This window comes from Musca vetustissima, unplaced genomic scaffold (assembly GCF_032173495.1).
Source record: "Musca vetustissima isolate MV318-11 ecotype Yass unplaced genomic scaffold, APGP_CSIRO_Mvet_v1 utg35065, whole genome shotgun sequence".
Lineage (NCBI taxonomy): Eukaryota > Metazoa > Arthropoda > Insecta > Diptera > Muscidae > Musca > Musca vetustissima.
Genome location: NW_026886282.1, coordinates 71,115 through 77,157, shown reverse-complemented (window position 1 = coordinate 77,157; position 6,043 = coordinate 71,115).

Sequence of the window (6,043 nt, the reverse complement as noted above, 5' to 3'; positions counted from 1 at the left end):
GTTTTATTTGAAGTTGTGCTGCTGGCATTGGCACTAGGTATTGTTGTTGCCGCTGCGGTTGTTGTTGGAAATGGTGCAGTGGGGGCATAGATTTCATTGAAACGTGTTAAAATACGATTGCCTACAAAAAGAGAATTTCAAATGAGAAAAAAAATAAAAATTTTGTTTAACGAAATATTTAATTTTATCGTCGATGTTGGTGTGTTTGTTTGTGTTTGACTTTTCAATGGCAATCAAATAAATTGATTGTTGATTAACCTTTTGGCCAGAGGAAACCGCATATGTAACTGAACTTTCTTTTTTTCCACTCTTTTTTTAGATTTCCATACCAGTTTTTTATTCACATAATTTCACTCTTTTCTTTGGGGAAGACAAAATTGGAAATGATTAGAATAGTTAAGCTTGCATTTGGTTAAGACATTAATCCAATACAATATTGGAATTAAGTTATTAACTCCGTGAAACAAGTAGTGAAAAACTTTGAAGAGCTTGTTGTGAGTTGTATGCTGCAGCTAAGTGAAATGAAAAGTACACATTAGACTTAGCTGCGGTATACAGCTCAAAGATCAATGAGGTAAAATTGCTTTTGACATTGTGGGTAGTAAATTATATTTCAAGTTAGAGGAATAAATTGGTTATTACACTTTGAGACGAATAGACAAAAATTCAATGTATGTCTGGTGAAGGGGTAAACCGTCATTGGTCTGTCTACACTATTGTACATGAAGATCTTTCATCCCCTATACGTGATCTATAATTGAAATACCTTGGTGAGTGCATTTATATGACTCAGATACTGTAAATATGTACCGAACACAATACATGTCATTCTTTCACCCAATATCGATATACGTGATCTAATTTTGCCACACTCGGACAAATTTTGGCTATTTGGGCACCTGTCAACGCTTATATACGCTACATTTGCGAGCGTCGATGAGGTTACCTATTGATTCTATATGTTCAGACAAAATTATATGTTTTTAACCCTTTCAGTGTTTTTGTCGAATATATGTCATTTAAAAGTATCTCTTACTCTGTGCGATTTTTCGGTTATCACATTCGGACTAATGTTTTTGTTTTTGCTGAAAGACAGACGAAACTGGCCATATACGCTACCGTTAGTGAGCTCTCCTTTATATGTTAAATACTGATTCTCGTGTGTCTCCTTTTCGTCAGTTGTTTTAATGATGAATTCTCAGATACGCTCACCACATTTACTCTCAATATTTTTATGCCCACCAATGATCTAGAAAATTTTTCAGTCTCCTACCGGCCACGTGCCAGGTGGCGGATGATCATACAAATCTATTTTAATCAGTTAAATCAGGATGTTATGGGACAATTTTACCGCCAAAATTTAGAATATTGCCCCCCTCCGACCAAAACGGACTTCGGGGACATTCCGTAGCAAGCATGGAAGAAATCAGAAGAATAATGTTACGGTGCAGAGCCTAAAGAACTCAGTACCGGCGGGTGTCGTTGATCTGCCCACGAGTCGCATTCCGTCGTCATTCTGCGATGGTGGGCAAACATATCTTAAAGATTTGGATGTCTTGGCATCTGTTGTCAAGGTATCGCTACAAGCAAGCAGAAAACTTAAAAAAAATGATGTGAGTTCAAGAAATACAGGGAAAGAGCAATTTCAACCCCCTTCCGAGACAGCCGGGGACTCAAATTCCTTGTCTGAACACTAGAGTAAGAACAAGATAACCGACTTAGAATGCCGGAGGAATGAAGAGACTGACAATATAATAAAAGAAGTGAACAAAGACATAGCTTTGTTCGGGAAAAGAGAAAATCAGATATCCGGGATAAAAACTGGCCAAGATGAATCGGAAAACAAATTTCGAACAGCATACTTATGCTCAAAAAATATAAGCCTGACCTTTCCCCACTTCTTCGGAAGCGGCTGAGAGTATTGGGTCTCCGGACGCGAGTCGTCTGACGACGGAGAGAAAGTGAAGCCAATAAAGAGTTGAAGGTGTCCGCCAGGAGAATCGATCGACTGAGTGCTATGAAGCTGGTTCTAATATCCAGAAGACGACCGACACCAGGCGAGTAAACACGAGAATCCCAAAAAGAGGAAAAGAGCAGCAGCAATTGATAAATGGCCGTCGTTTCAAGCGCAGGAAGAGCTCTGGTATGCAGTAATCCACGAAAATAGTGCGTTCGATAAACCAAAAAAAGAACCCACAAGGAGGTGATGGCTACGATCAAAAATAAGATTATGTAAAAAGTGGTGCAAGAAGGTCATCTCAATAATCTGGACAGTTGCGAATTGAAATGGGAATTGTTAATACTTGAATTTGGGTCCTTAAATAGCACTGAAGGCCTGAAGAAAGAAGAGTCGGCTGATATAAAGAGAAAGCGGAGACAATCCAAATTTGAAGGAGACTAACACTAGACTAACTGAGGGAGGTTGGTCTAATATCCAAGGTGTCAGGAGGTACTACAAAGAAGAACTCTGCTGTGATCGACGAAAATGGTCCGTCCGGTAAACTAAAAAAATTAGACCCATAAAACGCTGATGAATGCGAATTCAAAGGACACTGCAGAACTCACGTCGGCTAGAATTCATCGACTAATGGAGGCGAAGCTCGGGGCGAGAAAATATTGGAAATTCCAAAAGGACCCACGGACCTTTACAAAAGAGAAAAAGGGCGGCAACAACTGCTAAATAGCCGTCATCGACACAGAAAGTGATTTTATGTATATTCTCAAAAGGAACCATGGGTCTAGCTCGATTATTGTTGCCTGTTACAAACATATGCACAAAGACATAATACCCTGTACCACAGTGTGGTGAAGGGTATAAAGAGACCCATAAGTCGATCAGTAAAACCAGTAAGGAAAGTAGTAAAGTCGGACGGGCCGACTATATGATACCCTTCACCACTTTGGATATATTCAATAGATGAACCCTTTTCGTCCGATTTAAGGTAAATGGGGTACCAAAGTCCCTATATATCTTTCGATTTGCACGAAATTTGGTATAGCTGAATTGGTTCTGAATTAGGTCTAGAATGATGTGTGCTAAATTTCGTGCAAATCGAGAGATATGAAGGGACTTTGGTGCATCATTTACATAAAATCGGACGAAAATATATACGGGAGCTATATCTAAATCTGGTCAGATAGGCCTTCAAGAAATTTTACATACATCATTCTAGACCCAATTTAGTACACTGTGTTGAATTTCGCCCAAATGGACGGATATATATGGGACATTGGTATACCGTTTACATTAAATCGGGCGAACATATATATGGGAGCTATATCTAAATCTGGACCGATTTTTAAGAAATTTTACACACATCATTCTAGACCTAATTCATTACGATATGCCAAATTTCGTGCAAATCGAAAGATATATAGGGACTTTAGTACCCCATTTACCGTAAATGGGACGAAAATATATATGGGAGCTATATATAAATTTGAACCGATTTTCACGAAACTTAGCACACATCATTATAGGCCTAATTCAGAAGGCTATACCAAATTTCGTGCAAATCGAAATATATATAGGGACTTTGGTACCCCATTTACCGTAAATCGTACGAAAATATATATGGGAGCTATGTCTGAATCTGAACCGATTTTCACGAAACTTAGCACATATCATTCTAGACCTTATTCATTCGGCTATACCAAATTTCGTGCAAATCGAAAGATATATAGGGACTTTGGTACCCCATTTACCTTAAATCGGGTGAAAGTATATATGCGAACTATATCTAAATCTGAACCGATTTTTACGAAACTTAGCACACGTCATTCTAGACTTAATTCAATACGCTATGCCAAAATTCGTGTAAATCAAATGATTTTCAGGGACTTTGGTGCACCATTTACCTAAAATCGGCCGAAACTATATATGGGAGCTATATCTAAAGGCCATTCCTCGGGCCTTCCTACAAAGGAAACGGTTTTCGTCAGAGGTCCTATGACCTGTTTTTGGTATTTTGACGGGCTGTAATTGGGTAACAAGGGTTTTTGGAGGTTTAAATACTTCTTAGCAGATATTTGTTGCTATATTCGTCATTTGATATTCTGTATTCTTGAATGATACAATATTTCCTAGAAGAATATTAACAAATTCCTGTACTGTTTTGGGTGATAGTTCAAGAGAAGAAAATGTCTCCTGACAGAAAATCTTCAATATAGGTTCATATTTTAACGTATTCTCCATATAAAATTATCGATCCTATTTGGATGCTCTGGGGGACCTTACCACATTTTCAAATCCTGATTCTATAATTTGCAAAAATTGTATTATGGAGATCCATTTTTGACTTGACACATAATGTATAAAGGCGAGTATTTCGAAAAAATTTTGACTCTGTTTAACCACTACTGTATATTTCAGAAAAACAAGCCATTCACATACCCAAAATTGCTATTATACAATCCACATCATTAACCCCTGCACGTTAACTTAATTTTCGATCTTATTACGATTTCATTCATTAAAAAAATTAAGTAAACAAACCATTTTGGCAAATAAAACAAGAGATAACGATGTAAATGGTTTGAAAAGATATGACTATTTTGGAACATTGCTTTGGCGAAACTTATATCCAATTAAGAAATCTTAATTATCTTCTGACTCACATTCGTACTCTCCAAACGAATGTAGATAATTTTTAGCTATTTTAGGAATTTCGAAGCATGTATAATAATATCTAAAACATAGAAACCGCCAAGAATTTGCACAAAAAAATACGAAACAAAGTAAGAAAACAAAAATTACCTTGATTTTGGGGGGTTATTCTATTCTATTCAACTTTGTGCGTGCCATTTCAAACATAATTTACCTTGCGGCATTCACCATTCATTGCTTGTTGGCTTGTTTGCAATTTGTTTGGCGACGCGCTGACGATCTTTGTTTTCTTCTCTCGTTTTTGTGTGGCAACAATTGTCAGTCAATAAAAAAAAACTAAGAAAAACCCCACAAAATATGGCCCCATTCTGTTGCCCACCTTGACGTTCAGTTTCCATTGTCTCCGCAACTTCGTTTTGCAGTGAACGGTTAACGTTATGCCTGACTATATTCGCGAACGAAAACACTTTTTATTTGATGAAAAGTCATCAACTCCATGTACATGGCTAAGGTGTTGTTGTTGCCTCATTGCCCCGTGCCAATGTTGTTATTAAGTACTCTCCTTGTCACATTTTCTGTTTGTCAGTTAAAAAAAAGTTGTAATGGGCCAGGTATTTGATGGCATTGCAATTGTACAATTCGCGCCCAAAAAGCTTACCATGTAGCAATTAAAATTATTTCACGGGAAATCCGACCAAAAAATTGAAGTTGTTGAAAAGGTGAAACTTTTTTTTTTTTTGCCAAGAAAAAAATATAATGGAAAGATGTGAAACTTAGGGCCAACGGAAAGATGTTAAACTTGAATCAATAATTTAAAACCGATTAAAGTTGAATTTTTGATAAAACGTCCGACCAAATAGAAATCGCACTACGGCAACACTGTCTGTCATTTAATTATTTGTTGTAGAGAACAATAAACAACTTGAGGAGTTGTGTATTTGTGAACGTATGTATGTCTCGCATGTACTTGGGAGACAATACAAATCTACGCGCATGCGTACAAAAATTACATGTAATAATAAATATAATAGCCATAATAATGGTCTTTAAATTACGGCTACATTACGCATGGGCGTTATTATGCCAGACAATTTTTTGGATCTTTTGTTATACAATGTATTTCACTGACGAATATTATTTTTGTTTTCTATTTTGTAGTTTTGGGGACCTACGCATATTGGATAAAAATGGTTAAGTATTTTAAAAACCAGTGAGCGGAGCAGTATAGTCGGACGGGGCCGACCATACGATACCCTACACAACTTCCATGAAAATCTAACTTTCTGTGGTTCTATATTTTGAGATTGGGCAATATTTTGCGATATTTGCACACTTTTGACTGGCTAGTGGTCAGAAAATGTTACTAATAATCAGTACAGCCCCTCTACATACTTGTCCAGATTCCCTTCACCGTGGATTGTGTTGTGATGTTCGGCT